General features: G+C 42.3%; 1 long non-coding RNA gene across 2 annotated transcripts in view; it reads left to right on the top strand.

Annotated features, from left to right (window-relative positions):
• LOC143841770 (uncharacterized) overlaps positions 1-26,628 on the top strand; it is a 73,524-nt gene extending 46,896 nt beyond the window's left edge. Inside the window, exons 4-6 of one of the 2 annotated variants that reach the window (XR_013232805.1) lie at positions 3,816-3,940; positions 12,322-12,440; positions 25,816-26,628. This is a non-coding gene — a long non-coding RNA (uncharacterized LOC143841770). The remainder of the gene's footprint in view (positions 1-3,815; positions 3,941-12,321; positions 12,441-25,815) is intronic. The other variant, XR_013232806.1, reaches the window with a different exon arrangement.
• Positions 26,629-27,393: the final 765 nt, after the last annotated feature.

The following is a 27,393-nucleotide window of genomic DNA, read 5'->3' as shown; positions in this document are numbered from 1 at the left end:
GGGAGGGGAGTTCCACCTTCAGAGTGGTCTCACAGAGTCCTTATCTGTTCATCCAGGACAAGGTGGCGCTATTCTACTACATCGGCTCCAAACCCAAGGGACAGCCATAACCACCACCCCCTTTCTTACTTTGTCCGCTTGGGAGGACAGATGTTGCCAATAAAGACATCAGTGCCATCAAACTGCTGCCCAAGGTTTTAAAGGTGGGGGGTTGGCTTACAATCAGCCCCATAGCCTCTTTCTGATGTGGCCCCCTTAGTTGCAGGCCAAACCACACCAGATTCCAGTTTCTGGCAATTATCCTCCCCCTTCTTGGCATCAGTGGGCACCGAGACCCTGATTTCTGTCTCATGCTGCCTCTTTCTCCTGTCCTCTTCAGCTACCATGGCACCCAAGAGAGTGACAGAGCTATCCACTGCCACCCCCCAAGCAACAGAGAGAGAACATTGGGGGAATGTCATCTTCCCCCCAAGAAGAGATTCGGGATGCTATGGATGTGGAGGAGGATGCTCCTGCCAGCACCCAAGTGATACAAGGGCTATTTCCATGCATGCAAAATGTGGCTGGACAGCCTTCACATGTTGCCCCTGCACATGACATTGCCAACACCCCAAGGCAGTCCAGTAACTAGCTCTAGATTTCACCAATTTAAAATTGCAATGTGATAAATCCAGGAAAGTAGATTTACCACCCTAAAACGCACCAGCCACCAGTGAGAAATCAGAGAAAAGACCATATGGAGGGGGAAACATGTGGTAGTCTCTTGAGCATTGTCCCGCCCTCGCTGCTTGCTTATCTCTCCATTTCCTGCCCGGCAAGGCAGGCAGGTTCCTACCCCTGCAGCAGTTCAACTGCCATTGAAGTTCTCTCTAGTAGTCCTAAGAAACCTTCCTCACCCAAGCCACAGCCGCCTCACTACCCAAGTGCCTCCTTCCCTCCCTCTTCTCATGGATCACACTCCCATCCCTTCTGTTCCTCTTCTCCCCCCTCACCCTGCTGGTTTGCCTGCCTGCCAATCAGCCTTTCCCTTCCACACTCACCTTGGACTCCTGCCCTCCCTCTCCCTCCCCGAGCACTTCTTAAGCAGGGGTGCTGCCGCTGTGTCACCTGAGCCACGCTGCCCGAGCCACCACTGTACTTGCCTGAGCTGCCGCCCAAGGCCAGGAAGGCTGTGGCCAGGAACTCAGGAAAGGGATGGAGGTGTGAAGGTGGCACAAAGCTGGCCAGACTATCATGCATTTCCCCCTCCATATGGTCTTATCCCTGGCTGCTCACCAATGGGACATATGATTTAGGGATGTAAATCCAGTTTTGGCGATTCCCACAAGTTAAAAATGGCCAAACCACAACACAGCTACCAAAGAGCCTCAGGATGCAGGCAAAATCATGGAGAGGAGGCTCTAAAATCTGCCAGCATTAGAAGGCTGTCCAGGAACGTTATCTTCATGTGGAAATGGTCCAAGTTTGGCAAGGATTGGATTCTAGTGAGCCTGGGCAGGGATTAGAACCTTGAAATGTATTGCATCTGATGCTAGTGATATTTTAACAAAGCAGTCCTCCAAGGGATGACAAAACAGGGGCAGGGACCCCTGAGAAATTGAGAAATTTATTAATGTCTCTAATAAACAAGGACAGTTGGAGCATATGGATTAGTATAGATAAAGGAATAAAATGCAAGGCAGGCTGCTTACTAGAATAAAACTGGATGCAGTCATTTCCTGGAGGTTTCTCAGACATATAGTACTAATGGATAAGTTGGCTATAAATATTACTTGTGCATATAAAACACATCATCTCATTGTTTGATGACCTGCTCCTAAGAAGGAGCATTTCCAATTATCTTTCTGAACAATAATTTTAAAAATTACACAAATACTACTGGTTTTTCTTTCTTTCCTCCCTTTCTTTTTTCAATTTTTTGTTCTTTTGGCAAAAAAGGGGTTAGGTTCATCAGTTTCAAAATCAAAACTAAGTGCTATCCATTTGTACTACTAAAATGTTTTCAATAAATTTAACAACGACAGTGAAAAAGGACTACAGTCATAAACACAGACAACACAGAATTGCCAAATGCTTCTCCCCACCTCTGTTGCATCCCCTCACTCTGGTGGCATCCTAGAATGCTGCAACCTCATTTCCAGCTGCATAACTCGAAACAACGTCACTGTGTTGTAGGATGTTATAGGATTCCTAAAAATGATTTTTTTTTAACTGAGAGATCAAGAAATGCTGCTTCAGTGAGTATTAACCACTACCTGCTCTCTCTGGGTACTCTCATACAATATATTTGCAGGTTATATATGCATGCATGGGGAGAGGGATTACACCTACCAATTGTGCTCTTCATCTGTTTGCATTCAATATAACTTGTGTAGGAAGTCATATAGGAAGCATGGTTCTTGTAGGCTTCTTAATTGCACACAAAGAGCCTATATAGACTTTGATGCAAATTGTGCAAAAAGTACACATTTAACAACCCTCAAAAGCAGGTGGAGGTTGAAGAGAATTGCAGGGATAGTGAGAGAAATACATTTCCACAACCCCCTTCCATTCATGATATCCTGCAGTCAATACCTTAATAATAACTACCCTTCCTCCACCAGGCTTCAGCTAGATCAGGGGTAACCAAAGACCATTTCTGCATTTGGAGACATAGCTCATTTTAACCTCACTTTGGATGCTGCAAGTCTACTCGAGGCTTTCTGCATTTAGGCTTTCCTCCCCTCATTTCCCAGGCTAAAATTCACCATCTGCTTTCCACATCTGAGTCAGACAGAGGCAGCCTCCCATGATGCTTTGCTCCCTTCCCCTTTTCCAAAAATGTTTTTTCACAAAGTGGTGCCTACTAATACCTTTCATTTCATTGCACCCCTCAAGTCTATCATTCTGCATGCTCGATCACCTCACCCCCTTCCCCCACAAATATACTGAAATTGGGTTTTATAAAGTGTGTGTTATCATGTCACAATACTGCTGCAGTGCAATGTGGAAGATGGCCACTGTTTTTAAATTGCTAGAAACAGCATTGTAACACGATAACCCCTTTTTTCTTTAAAAAATGCTGATGTTTCAGGATGGGATAGGGAAGAAGGATGATAATGGAAGGGGTGTGCACAAGCAACTTAAAATGGCGGGTGTGGGAAAAAACCTGAATGCACACATTTCTCCATTGGGCAGCCTTGAATTAGATTCTGCCTTGACTGGTGAAATCGCTGCAACTGGGTATTTCCAAAATGTGTGGTAAATTACAGGACATTTGGGGGATGTGTCTGGAAAAGCAGATATTAATACGAAAATGAATGGAAACTCGGCCTTTTAAAAATGGAAATTTGAATGATGTTGCTAGTGCAGAAATAGTGAAACAGTGGCTCTCCAGATGTCCATGGAGTATAATTCCCTTGAGCCCCTGCCAGCAGTAGGGGATATCTGAAGCACCTGTTTGGCCAGTTAGAGAAAGGGTCCCCAATGTGGTGCTCATGGAAACTAAGGTGCCTGCTGACAACTTTAGATAGTGCCTTCAGAAAGTGATGGTGACTGGGTGAGGCTTTTTTCTAGCCAGGCTTCTGATTGACCATTGGAGTTATGACTGGTTTTGCAGAGTTTTAAAAAGTTGCTCAGGCAACTGCTACCACAGCATAAGATTCTTTGCTGCATCAGCCATCTTGTGACTGGCTTTACGTCTGAGGCAGGCATTTTGTGGCTGCCCTCACCACACTGTGTCAAAATTCCAAAGGTGTCTGCAGGGTCAAGATGGTTGTGGTCTCCTGAGCTTGAGCTTGTGACTTCTCCATCACAATTCTCACTTTTTTAAACAGGAGCCCTAAGGAGATGTGAGGCTGCCATCTTTCAGAAGACATTGTATTACCTGGGATTTTGACGGGGTATAAGCACATGCACTCACAGCTAGACAAAATGAAGAGGCCAACAGTTATCCATTCAGGTATGAAGAGATGTGTACTTTACATGCTCTGCCTTTGACCAAATGGGGAAAAATTCTCCAAATTGCTGCTTCCTCTTGCCAAGACTACTCTGAAAAATAGCCTCTGTTGTTACTGCTGTTTATTTGAATTTACTCAGAAGATTTTTAATGAAAGACTATATATGTGGAAGCACTGCCAACAATTTAGTGCTAACCTTTGTTTGACAAACAGTCTTCTGTTTGACTATCCCCCACACACACACACACTAAATCTAAAACATTGACTTAAGGCTGGGGAAAGCACCATTTGGTTTCCCCATTATCTAGTTTTATAGGACAAACAAGGAAAGTAAATGCAGCATTGTTGAAAGCTTGGATCAGCAAACTCCCTAAGCCCTATAATATACACCACAGCCATTTGTATGACCATCTGCAAAAAATATAAACAGTCATCTGAAAGTCAATACCTCATCAGTTAGTATCTCCAGTATATCAGATAACTCCAGTTTTGTTCCTTCTACACGGGCTCCCAAATTTCTTCTGGGCCCAGTTCAAGGTTCTATTGTTGACCTTTAAAAACTATGCAGTTTGGGGTGTACATCACTTCCAGGAAAAATTCAGAAGTGACATTAGTCACTGGAATAGAGTTTCAGGTGATTCTTATAAATGTATGATGTCACTGTCAAACTTCCAAGTCTTTGCAATAGCCTTACAGAGATACTAAGCTCCACGTATTACAAAGCCCAGGGTTTCCCCCTTCAAACTGGTTCCATAATCAAGTCCTCCAAGGAACAGTTCCAGAGGCAGATTGGCCATTATGGCCACTGGAAATCCTTCTGGAGGGTGATGACCTATTCCCTCCCCCCCACACACACACACAGAAACACATTTGGACCATGTCAATCCAGTGCTGAGAAGGGTGACACCTAGCCAAGTCAACCAGGCCTGGGGGAAGGTGATGCTCAACTGGGCAAGCAGGCAAGCTTCTTCCTTCCCTCCCTCCTTTAAGGCCACACATTATGAGAGCCAGCTTGGTACAGTGGTCAAGAGTGGTGAGCTCTAATCTGAAGAACTGGGTTTGATTCCCCATTGCTCCCCCACATGCAGCCAACCAGGCGACCTTGTGTCAGTCAAGCTCTCCCCGCCTCACCTACCTCACAGGGTGTTGTCAGGAGAAGAAGGGAAGGTGATTGTAAGCCTCTTTGAGACTCTTTTGGGTACAGAAAAGTAAGGTTAAAAAAATAACCTAGCTCTTCTTATTTTTCCATAGATAATCCTACTTTCCCTCCCCTACGTACCTCAATCTATCCACACAGAGCATCTGTTCAGGTCCTGAACTAAGGGAAACAATTACTGCATCTAGGGATTGCCAGCCTAAAGGTGGGGTCTGGGGATCCCCTGAAATTACAGCTCATCTCTCAAGACTACATAGATCCATTTGCCTGGAGAAAACTGATACTTTGAAAGGTGCATTCTGTGGCACTGTACCATGCTAAGGTCTCTGTCCTCCCCATGTTCCATCCCAGTTCTCTAAGAGTTTCCCAACCTGGATCTTGCAACCCTACCCCCTCCCCTGCTAATAACCAGGAGGGAACGTCAACCCTTCCTACATCAAACTAAGGAGGCATGGAAGTTTAGAGCCTAATAGATTTTCTAGACTGTAAAGTATCCCAAAACTTGGGGCGATGGGGTTGCTGCAACACATTAGCATAAGCATCTTGTTGAAATATACCCAAAATTGAAAATTAGTCCTCCCTGTCCAACAGCACCTTATCCAAAAAAGACAAGACACTATCATTACTATATTCCTAAATAAATGCCAGTATTCCTGTCTGCCTGGGACAGTGTGACCGAGCATATTCATGAAAAAAGCTTTAAGCAATGAGGGAAATGAGCTAATTTTTCCAGCCTATGGGGATTAGACAGATTCATGAAGGAAAGGTCTCTCAGTGGCTATTAGCCATGGTAACTAAAGGCAACCTCCATGTTCAGAAGTAGTATAACTCTGAATACCAGTGCCAGGATGCAACGTCAGGGAAAGTCCTTGGCCTAGAATCATAGAATAATAGAGTTGAAAGGTACCTCATGGGTCATCTAGTCCAACCCACTGCACTATGCAGGACACCCACAACCCTATTGCTCATCTACTGTAACCTGCCAACCCCTTGAATCTTCACAGAATCAGCCTCTCCATCAGATGGCTATACAGCCTCTGTTTAAAAATTTACAAAGATGGAGAACCCACCACCTCCCGAGGAACCCTTTTCCACTGAGAAACCGTTCTAATTGTCAGGAACTTCTTCCAGATGTTTAGACAGAATTTCTTCTGAATTAATTTCATTCCATTGGATCTGGTCCGTCCCTCAGGGCAAGAGAGAACAACTCTGGTCCATCCTCCATATGGCACCCTTTTAAATACTTGTAGATAGTTATCCCCTTTCAGTCATCTCCTCTCCAGGTTAAACAGACCAAGCTCCCCCAGCCTTTCTTCATATGTCCTGGTCTCCAAACCCCTCACCATCTTTGTTGCCCTCCTCTGGACACGCTCCAGTTTGTCTACATCCCTCTTCAATTGGGGTGCCCAAAACTGAACACAGTACTCCAAGTGAGGCCAAACCAGAGCAGAGTAAAGTGCTCCCATGATCTGGACACGATACTCCATTTGATACAGCCCAAAACCTTTTTAGCCACCAAGTTACACTGTTGACTCATGTTCAATGTGTAGTCTACGAAGACTCCTAGCTCCTTTGTGCATATGCTACTGTCAAGACAAGGCCTCTGTGACCTGTGTTGTTGGACCTGCAAAGGAACTGTCTGGCCACTGTTTGAGGCAGACCAATGGTCTGATCCTGCAGGCCTCTACTTATCCTAATGTTCTTAAATCCCAACCATAGTAGTAAGTCTGGAGCATGAGTCACAGGTTTTACTGTGCCATGTGAATACCCTCAGTAGATTATATGGGAACACAAAAGTGATTGGCTAGCACAGGGAGCAGGTCTAGGATGGGGCTGTCCCTTGTTACCAAGATGGCAGAGTCACATCAGAGTCTCCTCCACACAAAAGCGAATATTGACTAGGGGCAGCAGGTTGCAGATGGGGCCTGGGATTCTTTGAGTTACAGCTGGCACTTGAACTACAATGATCAATTCCCCTGGAAGAAATGGCAACTTCCGATTCTGTAGTATCACATCCCCACTGAGATCCCTTTCCTTCCTGACCTCTGTCCTCCCCAGGCACACACACCCCTCCAGTCTTCATGGATTTTCCAACCTGGAGTTAATAATTTGAATGCTGAGTGACCTTCTACCGTTTGCCACAAGACCTTGGCTATACTATGGAGCCTAAGACCCTGCATGGTTCTCCCCTCATTGATTGTTCCCTGGATTCCAGAACGACTTGGAGAGAAATAGCAGGCATATCTTGCTGGAAAGTGGATGTTAGTTTGGACTATGTAGGCTTATTCACAATGGTGGTTTTAAAAGTTGTCATTTACAGCACTAAAGTCTTCATTCAGGATCCTTCCTGTCCCCATACTTTCCCTCCCACACTCCCACACTCCTATTTAGTCCAGCTAGCAAAAAAGAAGAGATGGCAGAGTCTGAAATGCTAGCCACAATTTCAAGTGATGCATTTATTTGCCCGAGTTCACTTGAGGTTCTTGTCACATTTGAAAACTGTAATAAGATGACACTGCTTAACATAATTAAGAGCCAATGCAAATATCAGGAGTGAACTGTAAGCAATTGGAGCCAAAGAATACGCAAACACAGACTGCATTTCCTCTTTGGTGTTGCTGCCAAGTTCTTTCTCTTTGTGTAATGTGAATTTGATCCATGCAGCCTCTTTGGCTGCACTCCTGTCTTTCACTCTCTAAAGCTCATTTGGAAATAAAAACACATTTTAAAATGTTGCTTTAGGACTTGTGCTGCACACCAAATCCCACTTCACATTCTCTTACTTTTAGCACATGAAAACTGTCTTGGAAAGCAGTTAGGAAATAATGATACAATGAGGTCACTTTACATAGTGCATGCACAACACTCAACCTGGCAGCTGCAGAGCTACCACCATGACCTTGCCAGTGACCAAGGAGCGCAAACCCAGAAACAGCCATTCAGACCCCGGAAGATGTGAGTCTGAACCCCCTTGTAGCACAAACCTTCAGACAGGCGAATGCCTGGGACCACAATGACACAAAAAGAAGCAGAAAGCTCCACAACTTAAGCCAACCATTCTCTACTTTTTCACCACTGAGAAACCCTTGAAATATTCTTCAGGCTTCGAGAAACCATAGAAGTGGTGTGATCGTGAGGAATATGGTTGGGAAGCATAGCTATATACATGCCCACCTGGGGCCCCTCCCCTTCCCACCCCCCCGGGCCCACCATTGGCCATTTGGGAAGGGGAGGGGAGAGCAGGTCAAAATGACCATATTTGGTCATATCACCCGATAAATGTTTAGCACATTTTTAAAATGTATAAAAATTAATTCCCAGCCATTTGTGCTATATCAAATGGAGTATCATGTCCAGATCATGGGAGGTGATGGTACTATTTTACTCTGCTCTAGTTTGGCCTCACTTGAAGTGCTGTGTTCAGTTTTGGGCATCCCAGTTGAAGAGGGATGTAGACAAACTGGAGCGTGTCCAGAGGAGGGCAACAAAGATGGTGAGAGGTTTGGAGACCAAGATGTATGAGGAAAGGTTGGGGGAGCTTGGTCTGTTTAGCCTGGAGAGGAGACAACTGAGAGGGGATCTGATAATCATCTTCAAGTATTTAAAAGGGTGCCATATGGAGGACGGACCAGAGTTGTTCTCTCTTGCCCTGAGGGACAGACCAGATCCAGTTAATTCAGAAGAAATTCTGTCTAAACATCCGGAAGAAGTTCCTGACAATTAGAACGGTTTCTCAGTGGAAAAGGGTTCCTCAGGAGGTGGTGGGTTCTCCATCTTTGGAAATTTTTAAACAGAGGCTGGATAACCGTCTGATGGAGAGGCTGATTCTGTTAAGATTCAAGGGGGTTGGCAGGTTACAGTAGATGAGCAATAGGGTTGTGGGTGTCCTGCATAGTGCAGGGGGGTTGGACTAGATGACCCATGAGGTACCTTCCAACTCTATGATTCTATGAGAAAGCCTGGCTTAAGCAGAGAAGAATCAATGAAGGTGAAGGAGAACTCATGAACTCCCTAAAATTACATAAGAAGAGCCCTGCTGGAGCAGTACAGAGGTCATTCTAGTTCATGTTTCAAAAAGTGGTCATGGAGAACCTTCCAACAGGTCAAACAAACAAAAACCTTTCCCAGGTTTTACTTCCTAGTATTTGGAAGTTTGTTGCTTCTTTTATTTTTTTTAATAATTTCAAATGTTATTTATAATCCATTACAAAAAAATACATTTAGCCATCTCCAAAATTACATGTTAATAGGTTATATTACATTTACAAATAATAATTTCCAACTGTGTTGAAGAATATACAAAAAAAACATTAATTCTCCTGTTCAGAATTTCAATCCATTCTCATTTCCCCTTATAAATTATAAATCATAACCAATAGTCATAAATCCACAACTATACTTTTTTCTAATATACTCTATCTATAACTTCCATTTTGTCTTAAAGTCCACTATTTGTTTATCTTCGACATAAGTTGTCAATTTTGCCATCTGAGCAATTTCCAATGTTTTCAACTGCCAATCAAATATGGTGGGCGTCTCGTTTAACTTCCATTTTTTTGCCCAGACTATCCTTGCCGCCGTTGTCAAATATCTAAATAACTCTCCATATTTTTTATCTTTTTCATTTACCAGAAAACCCAAAAGATAAGTTTCAGGATTTAGAGCTATGGAGTCCTTAAAGATTTTTGAGATTTCTTTGTGGATATCCTGCCAAAAGTGTCTTGCTCTTTTGCAGGTCCACCACATATGAAACATTGTCCCCCTCACTTCCCCGCATTTCCAACATTTGTCTGATAGGCTTTTATTCATTTTTGATAATTTATGCGGAGTCATGTACCAACAATAATGCATTCTGTAATAGTTTCGTTACGAATAGTTACGAATAACTATTCGTAAATTTCAGATCTTTACTCCACATTTTTTGCCAGGTTTCCAATGGAATGTTATGACCAAGATTCCTTGCCCAAACAATCATAAAATCTTTGACTACCTCATCCTCCGTATACAGTAATAAACGTAATTCATAAATCTTCTTGATTAAATGATTATCATCTTTACATAAATATAACTCTAATTGTGATTTTTCTATTTCAAATTCCCATAGCTTCCTATCCCTTTCATATCTGTCCTTAATCTGTCTATATATCCACCAGTCTACATATTTATATTCTTGCACTAATTTCTCGTGAGATTTAATTCTAAATTGCATTATCCCTTCTTGGGTAAAAGTCTCAATTATATCCTTATAATTTAACCATTTAGTTTCTGTTGTTGCTTGCCCTCTGAACAGAGCTTCCTGTGGTGACAACCATAAAGGAATTTTAGAATATAATTTTCTTTTATACTTATTCCAAACCTTAAATAAAGCAAATAACATGATGTAAAAATTGTTTATTTGCTTTCTCTTTTTCGTACCATAAATATGCATGCCAGCCAAACCTCAAACCTGCACCTTCTAATGTAAATAATCTCTGTTCTCTTAAAATTATCCATTCCTTTATCCAAACCAGCCTACATGCATCAAAATACATCCTTAAATTTGGTAATGCCTGTCCTCCCCTCTTTTTAGCATCACAAAGAATTTTCATTTTTATTCTAGGTTTTCTCCCTCTCCAAACAAAACTTGCCAAATCCTTCTGCCAACCTCTGAATGGCTTATCCGATTTAATAATTGGAATATTCTGAAACAAATACAAAATTTTTGGCAAGATATTAATCTTTATGGCGGATATTCTACCCATAAAAGATAGATTGAGAGTCTCCCATTTTTTAAAATCTTTTTTGACCTCTGTCCAGAGTTTCTCATAATTATCCTGGAATAAACTCAAGTTTGTGCTAGCAATATTAATATGTAAATATTTATAAGTTTTAACTATTTGACATCCTGTTTTCCCTTCTAAACCTTTATGACTCTCCTTATCCATATTTTTCACAATTATTTTTCATTTGGTTTTATTTATTTTTAAACTAGTTACCTCTTCAAAATCTTTAAGCTTGCCTAATACCACATCTATACAATCTAAAGGATCCTCCAAAACCAATATTAAATCATCTGCTAGGCCCTCAATTTAAAGATCTGTTGTTTAATTTTCAGACCTATAATATTTTTGTCTTCTCTTATGTCTTGATTAAAGACTTTTAGAGCCATGATCAAAAGTAAAGGTGAGAGTGGGCAACCTTGCCGTGTTCTGAATATTAAATTTCTCTGTAAACACACCATTTACTATTACCTTTGCCCACTGTTCTTTATAAATCTCCCTTATCCAATTTATAAATGTTCCACCACATTCTATCCTTTCAAGTAAACTAAATAAAAAACTCCAATCAACAGAATCAAAAGCTTTTTCCATATCAATAAAGAATAATGCCAGTTGTTTATCCGGTCTCAGTTGGTAATATTAAATTACATTTAGTATTATCCTTATATTATGTCTAACTTGTCTACCGGGTAGAAAACCTGCCTGGTCTTCATGTATTATCTTAACCAATATCCCTTTCAGCTGATTAGCCAGTATATTAGTAAAGATTTTATAATCTATATTTACTAAAGAAATAGGCCTAAAAGTTTGCACCTTCAGTCTTCAGTTTAGGTATAACCGCAATATGTGCCTCTTTCCAGGAATCTGGGATGCTATCAATTATAATCTTGTTTGTTGCTTCTGACTATGGAAGTTTTCTGTCATGCCCCCATTGCCGGACATTGCATCTGCACCTGCAGCAGAAGCTCTGCTGTCGCTCCTGTCGAAGCACGAGGATAAGGAGGAGTTGGGGCAGAGCGGTGACAAGCAAAGCCCAGACAGGGATGTATAGCCATGTCCCAGCCAGGTGGACACCATGCCCTTTGCGCCAGAATCACCTCAGCCAGAGGCAACATCCCTCCCCAGCCCAGACAGTTCACCAGAGAACAGGAGACAATGCAGAAGGGGCAACATGATAGTTCGCCACTGGAGCGCCCAGCTCAGAGCACACTGTCAAACCAGATGGGGCCTAGCTGGGGCTGCTTCAATGGACGACAATTGAGCTCCCAGGTGTAGCCACTTCTCCTTAGCCCAGGCTGCAGTTAAACAAGGCAGAGGCAGTCCTCATCATGGGCACAACCTGCACACAAGCCCACCTTGACTTCAGTTCCAACCTGCCTTTGCTCTGGCTAAACTCTGCCTAACTGATTTCCAGCTTTATAACCTCTGCTATGGCTGTTTGGGTTATTTGGACATTGTTTGGTTTCAGACTCAGCTCTTCGGTTCCTGACCTTGGCATGCTTCTTGACTCCTGTTTTGGCTCCCCCTTGGACTTTGTCTCCCAAAGCTAGTGCTAAGACCTAGACTGGACTCTGACTCTGCTACTTGGTATGTGATTTGGGCTTGGCCTACTGGTCAAGAGTGTAGTTATCGGGACTGCCCCTGAGTGTGCCCGGCTAGAGCCGCACATTTCTTTTCACTACCATGGCTAGTAGCCATTGGTGTACCTGTCCTCCAGAATCTAATTCCTGCTACTACATCCACAAAGTTTCAAATCATCAACACAGTGGTATCTGCACAAAGGAACAAGATTTCAACAAGGGAGAAGACCAAAAGTACAATTGGACTTCATAGTCATGCAAAATTGAGGGAATTTTTCATGGTGCTCTAGCACTGTGAGAGAGATTCATGATGCAACACAGATAGACAACAGTCCTTAAATTCAAATCTTGATGCAGTCTCCTACTAAAAAACTGGAACAAACTACACAAGTACTTTACACAAGTACTTTTATTCTTTATCCATTAAAAGGCATCAGTTAATGGACCACCAGCCCCTTTCAGTTCATTGCCTGTCTCTTATATACCTTTAAATTTTGCCCGGCCACCTATATCCCTGCTTCTGTAGCTTTCCTAATCTAAATTAGGGCCTTATATTTAAATTTTTAATTTAAAAATTTAAAAATTTAAATATTTAAATTTTTACAATACTCCTCCACACTTTTCCATTTTCTCCACCCTCAATTTTTACTTTATGTATTTTTCATTTATATTCCATCTTTCTCCTCACAACAACTCCGTGGGGTAGACTAAGCTGAAAGTCTGTTACTGGCCCCAGGTACTGGCCAATTCCAGAACTTGGTAGTTGTTATTCCAGTACTATAAAATGAGCTGGCAGCGACAGTTGTAACTGTCCCCATTATAACTTACATGCTTGGCAAGGCCCCATAGGGAAAAAAAAAAGATCCGAGTCCCTCAGTCAAACCATTGATGTCCTACAAGCTGCCAGATCAACAATTGGCTGGCTGGAGCAGGCTTTTATTTCAATTACCGTCTATACCCGTGTATAAGGTTATAAAGGAAGGCTTATTCAGTGTGAAAAAAGGTGCTGAAAAACTAGGCTTATACGCGAGTATATAGGGTAGATATGTTTGTAGTAAATATTTATCAGCCATCTTAGGCCCTCTACATGGAGTAAGGCAGTATATAAAATTTTTAATACATATCTTAATAAATTACCATTAAATCACAGATCTTCTAGTATGTTTCCTTTTGGCTGTAGTTAGAACCCTATGAAAAGGGAACAGGAAAAAGCAGGGGGGGGGCTCCCATTCTAATGGTGAAGATGGGGTGGATGAAAGTATTGGACAAATTGCCAATTTGGCTTTTCTGTAAACTTCACTGGGAGTGCTGTGACTTACACCATCACATCTGCTGGCGTAACATTACACAGTCAATATGGGTGCGTCTGACTTATGAACAAGCATAGCATTCTGATTAAGAGCTCCTTCTCCATCATCATGTCTGATGCTGCCTATTTTTGGCACCTTCAGCAATTACATTATGCCAGCCTTGCAGTTATGCCACTCTAAACTGTTGCTATGTTGGCATGGATCCCCAACACTGGAATACCCTTGGGATCTGCCAGGCAAAAGGTCTGAGTTCTTAACTGATTTCTATTGAGTGAACATAAACTAAGGAAATGACTGTAAAGATGAGCTGTAAACTATATAGACATCACATAGAGATTTTTCTCAGAGATCAGGTCTGAGTGGCTCAGATTGTAAGCAATATTTGGAAGTTTGGCAGGAAACCAATTCACATATTTAAGAGAATACAGTGCTAGGAATGCATGGTGCAATAGAGCAGGGGTAGTCAACCTGTGGTCCTCCAGATGTTCATGGACTACAATTCCCATGAGCCCCTGCCAGCATCCTGCCCTCCTCCAAGTGACAACCTTTCAAATACTTAAAGAGGGCTATCATGTCCCCTCTCAACCTCCTTTTCTCCAGGCTGAACATTCCCAAGTCCCTCAACCTATCTTCATAGGGCTTGGCCCCTTGGCCCCAGATCATCCTCGTCGCTCTCCTCTGCACTCTTTCAATTTTATCTACGTCCTTCTTGAAATGAGGCCTCCAGAGCTACACACAGGACTCGAGGTGTGGTCTGACCAGTGCCGTATACAACGGAACTATGGAAGGTGGACTCTTTGGCCTTGCGCCTACTGAGGTCCCTTTTCTCCCCAGGCCTCATCCCCAAATATCCAAGGGTTTCCTAACCTGGAGCTGGCAAGTGTACCTCTTGCCAGTGGCTGGGGGAGAACCTGGCAACCCTACTCCAATATAAGGTGGGGGATTGTACAGATATTTCTGCATTTAATGCTTACCTTGTTTTTTCTGTAGGTCAGTTTCCCTTTGAATACCATGAATTTTCTCCTGATGTTTTTCTTGACTAAACACGCTGCATACTTTTCACATGTGACTCTGGAGCAGACTGCAATCTGGCATGCTTTTCCAGGGTTTTTTTTAGCATGCATATTGTATTGTTGCATTACCAAGAAAATTTTGCCATTTTGCCATTGTAAAAACACAGCACCTAGCCTTTACCCACCATTTTGGGCCTATTCATAACTCTCGCCTCTCCACAACCTTCTGTGCAGCCCGCCTTTTTAAATAATTTATTTTGTTTTTTACTTAGATTGCATTATAATGCAATTACAAACTGATCACTCAGAAATTCCCCTCCCTGTCCTATTATCCTTCAGCTTCAAAAAAATGCCATGGTTTTATAAAGCAAAAAACATCATGCCAAGTAGCATGATCTGTCTGCTGTTATTTATTTAATTCCTTAATCGAATACCTATTATTCCACATGCTGAACTCATGCCAAAAAGGGGCACACGATAGCTTTCAGTAAAATGACAGTTCAGATTTGCAGTAAACATAATTGGAGACATTGTCAATCTTGTCTTTGCTAAGTTACTTTCGAGAGTATTTTCAAATGTATCATATAGTTCTGATTGACAAGCAAAGGAAGCGTTCAGTTTGATTATGTTGACTGTTGCTGTTCTTTCCTTGCAAAACATGCCACAGGCCTTCCCGTCCATTATTCAATGTGCAGGATCAACCAGCCATGAATCAGGGAGAAGGAGGTTCCTTCTGGCCAATGCCACCCCTTGGGGAGGTGCTGTAGCAGTGAGCAAGGAGATGAGCAAATAAATCTCACCTAAAGAAAATATTTAGGCTGATTCCAATCAGCATTGTAACTCAATCATAAATATGAAATTGCAGTAACTGAGGAGTCATACTGTGGGGTAAGTTAGCATGAAATTCAGATCTGCGGCTAGAAATGGGAAATGTACACAATCAAGTGTAGTCTTCAGAGCTTTAGTGCAGGTGATTGGAGAAATGGTCCCAGTCTGTTGGCCTCTTCCCACAGTTTTTAACCATTGTTTTCATGCATGTATATTTTATTCTACTGTACGTGAAGTTTCGCTTGGCTTTCCTTGGTTTAAGTATGTTTGGTTTTAAAGGTTTTTAAGATGCATATAATGCACAGCATATGTAGTTTCCCAAGTGTGAGCTCTAGCATCTCTGCTTGGGATTTTAGGGAGCAAAACTGGGGGGAGGGGACTACTGTCTGAATTCTCCATTGTTGATGGACTAATGATTTGACTAATGATGAGAATATTTTAGGTGTTACAAGGTACAAAAAGCTTTGCTGTCACAATATGGGGGTATGGCTCTCTGTCTGGTCCAGAATTTCATCATCCCAATGCTGATCTGGAAACAAAATAAACTTCTAGTATCAGGTTCTGCAGTGTTTCTGCATGGCTTTTGCTCTCAAACCAGAATACAAAATGAGTCCTATGTCAAAGGCCATTATGTGCCTGTCGTCAGCCACAGCGAGGCTGCCTCAGCACCAAAATCATGCTGTAAGCCAAGTTGGAGAAGATCTGCTTAAAGGGGGGGGGGGTTGCTGGACCTGGGCTGTATTATTGCTATGCATTCAATAACTGCCCAGGATTAGAAGACTAGCATCTAATGTCCTAACACTGTGGAGTTCTGACAGAGACTTTTTGTCTCTTTTAAAAAGACAAATTTGCCCCTCTCTGTATAAACCAGTCAATGTGTCCTATCTAAAAGTGACATCATGAAAGGCAAGGCTTTGGTTTTCACATCATCTCAGCAGGAAAAGATGCAGCAGCAGCAGCACTCCCTCACACACACATGAAGCTGCCTTAAATTAAATCAGACCAATGGTTCAGCAAAGTCAGAAATGTCTACTCATACTGGGAGCAGCTCTTCAGGAACTTTTATATTCTTTCATATCCTCTTCTACCTGGGATTGAACCTGGGACTTTCTGCATCCCAAGATGCTCTACCACTGGACCACAGCCTCTTCCTATGGACAAAGGGAAAATGGAACACAGAACAAGAGCAGCCTTCATCATGATGCTTCCCTAATTCAATGTTAACAGTTTTCTATTTGCTAAACAGTTTTCTGCTTGTCAAGACCAGCCCAGATTCCTCTTGAATTGTCCCAGGCTTTTCACATTACCTAGATAACACAGAAAGGAGTGGTATTTCTGTAGTACACATATGTGCCAAGAATTTATAATTTAGTCTACTAACAACTAACAATGATGCATTCAGTATAAAGAAAGGTCCAGAACACCTTCAGTAGAGCTGGGAACCTGAAACCAGTGCAGTAGCAAAGAAATCATAAGGATTTGTTTTGGTTTGTTTTGCAAAGTGGTTCCCAAATACTTCACACAGGTAAGGATATACATGACTGGACATATTTATTAATATTTTCAGTATTGACAAGACCCACCTGACCCCCTTGGGGCACATCGCCTTCTGCCATCATGGCGAATTCATGTAAAGATGCACCTCAGGCCTCAGAATGCAGTGGGAGGGGTATGGCTCACTCTTTCTCCCAGCCAGAATGATCCTCTATACCAGTAGTAGTCAACCTGTGGTCCTCCAGATGTTCATGGACTACAATTCCCATGAGCCCCTGCCAGCACTTGCTGGCAGGGACTCATGGAAATTGTAGTCCATGAACATCTGGAGGACCACAGGTTTACCCCTGCTCTATACAACTTAGACCTCCATCTCATTCCTCCTCAGTCTGCTCACTGGAGTGTCCTTTTATGCCTCCCTCTTCCTATCAGTTTCCACCCTCTTTATTCCCTAGAGAGGCCTGCACCTCTTGCTCAAGCCCAAGATATGGCCATTAGCTACCCACTTGATGGCCAAGGCTTCCTTTTTGATGATGGCCTACTTTTGCTCCACTGGCTGTCTCTTGAGGCTGCTGAATAAGATGGGATATATCTGTCCCTTCACCATCTGGGACAGGACTGCCCCCTATCCAGTACATCATTCATTGGTTTGGAGTTGGAAGGGCCAGTCAAAGTCCAGGTTCTAGAGTACTGGGTCATGGGAAAGTTGGTCGAGAAGAGAGGGCCAGGTGATGGGCCAGGGACTTTGCTCTAAGGTACTTATTTTGTCAGGCATCAGTAGTATTAATCTCCCCCCCCCCTACCAGGAAGCCTAAGTACTGGAGCTCGTGAAAACCTACATAGCTGGAACACTTGTCACAGATGCTTGAAATGGGTGGCCCAGTCCAGGCTGCACACAATGATGTTAGTAATGTAGACCATGGAAAACTCTGAACACTGGGCAACGACTTGGCCAACCAGCCATTTGAAAGTTGGTACCAGTCCATGTTGCCCAAAAGGCTGTGTGCAAAATTGGAATAGACCTTGTGAGGTGGTGATGGTGATTTTTTCTTGGTCAGGTTGAGGTTGAGCATACTGAGGTGCTAGGCAGACCTTATCAGGTCAATCATTTGCCTGTGTTATGGAGTGTCAAATTTCACAGTCTTGCTGACCTTGCAGTAATCTATGCAGAATCACATACTGTCATCCAGTTTAGGTGCTAGGACAATAGGGCTCCTCCAGGTACTTTACAAGTGTTCTATTACCTCTAATTGCAACATGTCAGCTATTTCACGATTGACCATTTTCCACTGCTTCCAAGGGATGGGCCACTATGTGGTCTGAACCACCTTCCCTGGAGGTGTTTCTGTGTGGTAGGAGGTCACTGTGGTCCAGCCTGGTCTGGGGAAGAAGACTCCTGGGGCCTATTCCAAGAGTCTCATACAGTCAGCCAGTTGTTTGTCTGTCAATCTGGTGTCAAGGCATGGTCTTTCAACATCTTGCCCATGAGGCATAAACTAGATGAGCCAGTGGTCCGATCCAGTAGGGATCTTCTTGTGATCTGAAATCATGAAGAACCTGAATACTCATTCTTGTTATTGTTTTCAGTGATGCAGTGTAATTATGCAATATGATTTTAATGTCCATAAAAGATTCACTTAACATCTGATGAAATAGACTACAGTTCATCAAAGCTCATGACACACACAAAAACCCTCTATAGGTCTCTAGGGTCAACCTTCTTAGTCTTCAAAGAAACACAAAGATGAAAAAGTGCTGAAAGGGTTGTTAATATACTGCTCTCATCTCTCCATGTCACTTTTACAAGTTTCTTACTGTTGTAAAATGCCCATTAGGAATACACTGTTTCAAGGAAACCATTCAGACTGACTGCTGCCTTGTCAGAACTTTTTAAAAACTGAGGAGATAAAAGTCCATATTAGATTGTTTTGGTTGTCATCAGTAGGAAAACCAGTAGCAACACATGACTGATGAAAGCCAGGTCAGCTAAACTAAAGGGCTCCATGTGAAACAAAATGATGTTTCAGACAAATAGATTTGATGGGGAGATAAAATGAGGGAAGCAGACTAGCCATAGAAGTAATTGGAAGTCTGTGTCACAGACATCTGTTAGAAAGAAGTTACTGGCCTTTATTAAGATAGGGTGATTACAGAGTAACGGTCGGCAACGATGTAATCAGTCCTCTCACTAGCCAGGATTTTACAGTCAAACTATGGCTTGTTTGGAATGCTTCCCAATGATTTCTTAAAATAAAGCCTTGGGTTCATAGACTCCATATGGGAATTCTTAGACAAAATAACTGTGTTATTTTGGTTTACAAAACTGTAATATAGGTCATACATACAAAGACTGTAGTTATCTGAAATTACTTTTGCAGAATGCCCTTGCCCTGTAAACCTTTAAAAGACCACTTCTACCATTTTTGAACAATCAGAAAACTCTAATGGGAATAAATTTAAAAAATCCAGCAATTGCTTGGTAAAGTCCATCACAGGCAAACAGCCTTTCTGATATGGATGAAGTTTTCATAACAGAGCACTTTTAAATGAGCAATTCCCCAAGTGAAAACTGAGGACATTTCCACACATCAGTAAAAATAGTGTTTTGCCAGCTGAATGGCAAAGTGCTAAATGTTATCTCACTTCCCAGCCATTCCTCAACTTTTCTGCTGTCCCGCCTTGCCTGCCGCTGTTTCACACTTCTTACACTCCACATGTGCTGCTGGAAAAGGTGGAAGAGAGCAACGCACCTTATATGCCACTCTCTTCTGCCTGTCAATCAATCCAGGCAGACAATCTTCTTCTTCCATATTCTGTAATGGGGATTTTGGCATTTCCGCCTTTCCTGGGGCCCGAGGGAGTGGGGGTTTGAGGTAGAGCCAGGAGGCTCTTCCCTGACTCCCCTCCAAACTACATAACGATTGGTCCAAGGGGTCCACATCTAGGGGCTCCCAAATAGGGTACCCCCATCCCTCCATTATATCCTATAGCAGTGATCCCCAGTGATCTTTTTATCACCGGGGACCACTCAACGTTTGACAATTTTACTGAAGCCCAGTGGGGGGGGGGTAGTTTACTCCTCTACTCTCAGCCACTGCTCTAACGCCCTCTGATCGCTATGGTAATGTTTAAACATCCCTTCAAAATAAGATACAAACACGCAACAACAACGAACATAAGGAACATTTTATTTTCATGGAAATTTTAACTCATGACAATGACAAATCAATGGGAACCCTGAGCTTGTTTCTCTGCAACGAGATAGTCCCATCTGGGAGTGATGGGAGACAATGACACCCGAAGTGTGTTGTAAAGGGTCGGGGGGGACGAAGTAAAGGGCCGGGGGGGGGAGAAGGCGTCCTTCACGGCCCACCTCCAATTAGTCGACAGACCACATGTGGTCCACGGCCCACAGGTTGGGGATCGCTGTCCTATAGGATGGACTCCTAGCATGTTTTTGGTCTCCTCCCCTTTCTGCTTGCAGTTGCTCATCTACCAATGGGAGTTCGAGCACCTGACACTGATACTTTGTGTTTCTCAGTGATCACGTGAACATGTCAATTGCCTGGCAACTGTATTGCTATGTAAATTAGTAGAAATTACCCTGTGGTATGCATGGCATTGCTTCTCCACAGCCTTCTGCAAATGCTCCTGAGACTACAAAGCTCTACCTCTGATCAGTGACCATGGGGGGGGGGCTTGTTTGAAATTTTATCATGTTGGCGAAGTGGAGAGGTCTGAAATGCCAGTTCTGGATTGCAAGAGAATGAGGAAGCAAGCTTGCTTCAGGCTATGGGCAGAGGCTCCAGTTTTGGCCTTGCCAGTGATTTAAAAAAACCTTCACTGGGGTAAGGGATGGTATGGTCGGGGCTTTAAGTTCGCATGGGATCCTGTGGTCTGTTGTGGTCCATCCTGCCCACACTCTATGAGGAACAGTATATCTCAGAGAGGGAAAGATGATGTTTTGGCATTCAGAAGCCTGTGTTTCCCCACAAAAAAGTCCATATCCATGAACTACAATTCCCAAAAGGCCCCGTTAGCAGCATGTGCCAGTGTGGCGATAAGATTAAGTTTGCCGCACAGTGGAGGAAGTTCCCCCTCCCACAGTTGCAGTCAGAATGGCTTAGAAAGCATAATCACTAAAAACAACGACAACGACAAATAATCCGAACACATGCATAAATGGGAATGTTTTAAAAACATTTTTAAGGACGATTTAAATGGGTCAGCGAATTGACTGAGGAGGAAAGCAGTGCATGCATAATAGGTCTATGCCAGTCTATGGCAGTGTTAACACAAACATCTTGCAGTTCCATCTGCATATTTCTACTTACTTTTTGGATGTCCAGCAAGTATTTGAAAACTCTAATCATGTTCCCAGTTCTCATTCTTTTCTTTCAATGATAAAACACACCCCTGCCCTACTTTCAGAACTTTCTGCTAATTTTTTATGCATTTATCTCTTTCTCCCATCCTAAATGCTCACTGTTAGTGGGGGGGGGGGGATTAAAGATGAAGATTATCATTACAATATAATTAGAATCTATTTAAGCATCTAAAAATATAAAGACTTCAGCTTCCCTTGCTACTAGCTGAACTCGCTTGCTGCAAAGCCAGCCTCCAAGGAAAGATCAGGCTTCTGGAGGCTCAGTCTGGGTACTCTGTGAATGTCAAAGAGCTCCTCTTCCCTGATTTCTCTCCAGTCCTTCTTAAAATGTGGCAAACAAAACTGAACACATTGTTCCAGATGATGCCCAGCCAGTATTTATCTAGTTGGACATTATGTCAGTTTAACCTTGTTATTCTGAGACCTTGCCTTGCAAAACATGCCAAGAGAACACAACCTTCCGTAGTCATGGGAGATGAAGAATAGAAGTTTATCTTAAAGCAGATTGTGGGTCAGGTCTCAGCAGTGGGCTATGAAAGCACAATGGGTGAGTTGCTGGCATGTCAGTAGGCACAAGGGGCAGAAGTGGAACTATCAGGTTAGTTTTTGATAAATGCAATATTTCCCAGGTGCATATTCTTGGGAAATAAACTGTTATTGCTTTCTGAACTAAGACCATGTCAAGGATGTATCAAACTGACAAGGAATTTACGTAGGACCTTTTGACATAGCAAGGATCCAAGACCCTGTAGCTGAAAGAGGAAATTTCAGGATCAGTGCAAGCGATGGAGTCTGCAAGGCCCCGTTCCCACTTTGAAGCACGTTGGTGTCTTCTAGTGACACCTGCAACACAGCTCTGGTTTGACATTGCAAGTGGCTGCTGTGCAGATGTGACTTATTTGTCATCATTATTTTTGCTGTCTACCTTCCAGGGTTATTAAATTCCATGAATTCATTCCACTAGCAGCCATAGGTGGTTTTCATTCAGCAGAAGGAGCTTTCCCTTGACCTATGAGCCTTTCACATCAGGAAAGGGTTCCTTCCATCAGAAGATAACACCTCTTCCAATGAAACAGAACCCCAAGATCCAATCCACTGTATGATTAGAACTTCATGCTGTATAAATTCTTGATTCTGGCCCTTCATTCTTAATACTCTCCCCAGATCTGGTATCCTTAATCATTTGAATAACTAGTCTTAAAGCTATTAAAAGTTGCTCAACTCATCTCAAAAAAGATGCTGTCAACCAGAGAAAGGCAACAAAAATTGACCAAAGGTTTGGAGCACTCTTCCTATCAGAAAAGGCTAAACCCTTTGTGGAGTTGGGGAGGAGGAGAGATGTAGTTCTGGGGACCTATAGTCACATTCCTTCAATCTGTATTGAAGCTTTTTAAAAAATCTCCCAGAGCAATGGACTAAAGCCCAATAACTGGGTGGGGGGAACTGTTTTCCCTATATCCATCAAAATTTCTGCCTTAGATGCTTTTAGCCTCAGGTAGGGGGGTGGAAATGTGGATCACTATACTTTTTTATAGCTAGCTCTAAGAGCAGATCAAGAAGTTACTTTTGATCAGGGGAAAGAGCCCAGTAACATTGATTTTACCTGCCTCCTTTTCCAATGTGATGTCTCCAATCTAGGTTGGATTCCCATAGTCATTGATGGTTTTTAGTGTTGCCATGTTCTCACTGAGGGCAGGGAAGTTAGGTTATACAAATCCTAAATCACAAATTAGTTTCTAAGGTGGCCCAGTGGATTATGTCTGGCAGAAAATACAGCAAAAAGTCTGCCCCCAAAGATGTTAGTGTTTTTATTTCTGCATGTGAAGCTGGTTTTGCCATGGAAAAGTCATCATTGTATTTTTGATTATGCACAGCATTCCGCCTCAGAGACATGATAGAGATGTGTAAAAATATGTCTGATGTGAAGAAAGTGAATTCAATTTTTTCTCTTTTTGACATAAAGATAAACTCAGGGTCACCCCTATAAGCCTTGGGTGGGCTAAAAAAAGAGCCAGTGTGAGGTAGTGATTAAGACTGGGGGCTGCTAATCTGGTGAGCTGGATTTGACTCCCCGCTCCTCCACATGCAGCCAGCTGGGTGACTTTGATAGTGCTGTTCTGACTGAGCAGTCCTGTCAGAGCTCTCCTGACCTCACCTACCTCACAGGGTGTCTGCTGTGGGGAGAGGAAGGGAAGGTGATTGTAAGCCACTTTTAGACTCCTTCAGGCAGTGAAAAGTGAGGTATATAAACCAACTCATCTTCGTCTTCTATTTCTTTACAAAGAATGCAATTAGGATTGCCAGCCCTGTGCTAGCAATTCCTGGGAGCTCTTCGTGGGAAGACTCTGGGGAGGAGGAACATCACAGATGCTGTGATGTCACTTCCAGCCATGGGAATAGAAGTGATGCCATAACAGTCACACCAATGCTCTCCCTCCTTTTTCTTCATGCTATTCCATGGAGCAAGGAGAGGAGCTTGATTATGGAGGGGGGACAGAACCTTAAGTTCAATTAAACTTATCGGATCCACTGTCTCAAGACTTTGTCCCAGTCACTGGTTTAAATTACTTTATCATGCCATCTCAAGGAAGAAAAGTCTGTCGACAGCTGGATGCCATGATAACTAAATGCAGATGGGGCTTTAAACTAGTCTTGAAGAGCTGGAACTTTTTACTACTCTGGTTTAAACTAGTCAGTACCAATCAGCAGAGGGCAATCAACAGGGCAGAGCACTTTAACCTTCGTGTTCTGCTTGTTTCCTGCTTGGCCCCTGTTGCAAAAGGGATGTGAACCTTTCTCTTCCAGCTATTCTTATACTTAAGTCCTTCTGTTCAAAAAAATTTGGACACACACTCTCTGCTCTATATTTCTATTAATTGCTGGTAGCTCAGTAAAGACAATTCACCTTCCTTATTAATATTTCCCAAATAACCTTCTGTCCTCCTAAAACAGTAAAAAGCAAATAACAGCTTAGTGAGAGGGAGAAACAAAGTGGTTTCCATGCACTCATGCAGCAGATGAAAAGCTGTTCTTCAGGCAGCACTGAAAACTCATTTCTCAGTCTCCTTTTCCACCAGAGTGTATTAAGCATGGCAGGAGACCTCACAAAAAGTCTGCAGAAAAAGACGTTTTTTAATTTCTGCATGTGGAGCTGGCTTTGCTACAGAACAAACACCATAATATTTTTGATTCAGCATGGCATTCCGTCCTCATAGCAGCCACTGTGTCTTTTCAGTGCAGTATTAAAAACTAGCTTTAAAATGACTTTTCTTTTACAACAGACTTGAAAACACCTGTTTTTGCATGAATAAACGCTAGCGTTTTCTTTATCTCCTCCCCTGTGTCACCATATGCCAATGGGGGAAACAGACAGCCTCTAGTCCCTTATCCACCAATGGGAGCTTGAGACACACCTTGTTTGGTGCAGACCCTCCCACCTCTGCTATGACAACATTACACCAGCAGAAATTAATTTATTCATTCCCTCAGAGGCATTTGCAAGCATTTCAATCCACTCTCTACAAACAACAGCATACCTCGGAGGGGAAAAGGTTGAGTGCTTTCAAAAGACTGTGTGCCCCCATGGAAATTTCTTGCTGAGGTCTCCGTGTCCATAAACTACAATTCCCATAAGGCCCTACCAGTACCACATGCCAGAGTGGTGTCATGTGACACTGCAGTTGACCATGGCCTTCCAATGAGTGCAACAGCGAGATCCCCCCCCACACACACACACACAATATCTGCAGTCATATGTCCATCTTTCAAATGCATAATCCTTGCAGAAAAACACAACCATTTTTTTAAAATGACGATTTATAAGGGTCAGCATCCTGACTTAGGTGTAAACCTTTACATGCATAACAGCCCCAGCTTTGCACTAAGACTTCTGTCCTTTTGGAGGCACTTGTAATTCCATTGATTCCAGTTTTCTCCTCACATCTGCAGTGTCTTGTGCAAAAATGTTCTTCTAATCTAACTAAATAAATAATACCACATCAAAGATAATATGTGGAACCCTGTCTTTGCCCCAAAATTCAGCATACCTATGTTGACAAACTAATTCTGTGATGCTACTGGACTCAAATTTGGTCCTGCTACTACAGACTAACACAACTACCAACCCGAAATTATACATTTGCAGTTTGCAATCAAAGGATGGATAACCCAAGATGATTTTTTAGGCTTCTAGTCAGATTCTGAATTGAGTGCTGTTGGGGAGGTTAGAAACATTCTGAGTTTGCTGCAATCATTTTTGGCTCAGGAAAAGGAAAAGAATAGTTTGCATTTTAAGCTAATTTCCCCTTTGGTATGGTTTCTTTTTACATTTTCTTTTTATTCTTTTTTTAGTGTCATCATGGGCAGTCCTGAATAAGGAAGAAGAAGAACTTCCAAGAATTTGACTACCACGATGCATTTATGAGCAAACAACAAGCATAAAAGTGCAGAACAACCAGCCATGTATCATCATTGTCTAAACATAAAAGAGAATGTAATCATCTTCCTTTTCTCAATACCCCCTTCTACACTGCTTTTTTGTGTCTGCATTGCAGCAGAATCCCTAGATATAAAGGCAGGTGTACTACGTTGGAAAGAGAGTTCCACAGACAAGTATCATGTGAAGTATTTAATAAACAGAATATATTCATATACCACAGTGGGCTTGGAAACAAAGCACTTGGGTGATGAACAGAACTTCAAACAGATGAATATCAGTGTTGAGCCATATGGAAGGCAAACAGGGACTTTGAATGATATGAAGTTTAAAAGAAAGATGCTTAACATGAAAGAGACTGTACTCAATTTTATGTCCCTATATTCTGGGCCATTCTACTGTTTGCCACAGTGAGTCATAAGGTTAAGTGTGCAGTGGTAGATTTCATACCACCAGACACTGGGTAGAATTACACATATAACCTCTTAGTTTCTTCTGCCGCTTTATTGCTTTGCAGACCATAATGACTGATCTAATGATTTCACATAATTACCATAATACTTGTGCAGTGCTTTTAATCTTCAAAGCATTTCATTCACTTAATTGTAAAGGAGTGATCCAATGTCTAGTTTGGCAATAGGAACTAAAAATACATGCCAATTAGAGCTGTCAAGCAAAAAAAAATAAATTAAACTTATTAAAAAACAAATAAAACTATTCTAAAAATACTTTAATGGTGCCTAGATTTACATTTTTGAAACTTGACAAGGACTCATTTCTATATTTGCTGCAGTCAAAAATTATAACCTTGAATATTTTCACATTTCACATATCCAAAGAATCAGGGGATCCAGTGCATATATATTTTCGCCACAATTCAGAAATCAGCACCAACACATTATGTGAAAGAGTAGAAATTTCCATTCCTTTGAATGGATTGATATTTCCTTTATGTAAAGAAGGAGAGCTATTTTTGTACTTTTACTACCCAGAGTCTCAAAGCAGCTAACAATTGCCTATCCTTCCTCTCCCCTCAACAGACACCCTGTATGGTGGGTAAGGCTGAAAGAGCTCTGAGAGAACTATGACTGGCCCAAGGTCACCCAGCTGGCTGCAAGTGGAGGAGTCACCCAGTTCTCCAAATTAGAAACCGCTACTCTTAACCACTACACCAAGCTGGCTACCTTTGTGCATGTACATTCCAAGGGCAGATATGATTATGTTATTCATTCTGACTGGAAAGTGAACCTTTTCACAACAAAGAAAACCAATGTCCTTCATGAAACTTACAGGCACATTAATTACTGGCCTAAGTTACCCCATGTCTGCCTGCCTTTGTTGCATCACAGAATTTGTCACTGCGTTGTTGCCACCTTTACCCTAATTCATTGGTTTTCAGGACCAAAAATAGGGTCATGGGTCTCTTATAGATAGGCCATAAGACCAGGCAAGAAGAGAAAGGGGGAGGTGAACAGGGAAAAGAGGCTCTCAGA

The sequence above is a fragment of the Paroedura picta genome, chromosome 7 (genome assembly GCF_049243985.1).
Source record: "Paroedura picta isolate Pp20150507F chromosome 7, Ppicta_v3.0, whole genome shotgun sequence".
NCBI lineage: Eukaryota > Metazoa > Chordata > Lepidosauria > Squamata > Gekkonidae > Paroedura > Paroedura picta.
This window is presented reverse-complemented; position numbering and strand designations above follow the sequence as displayed.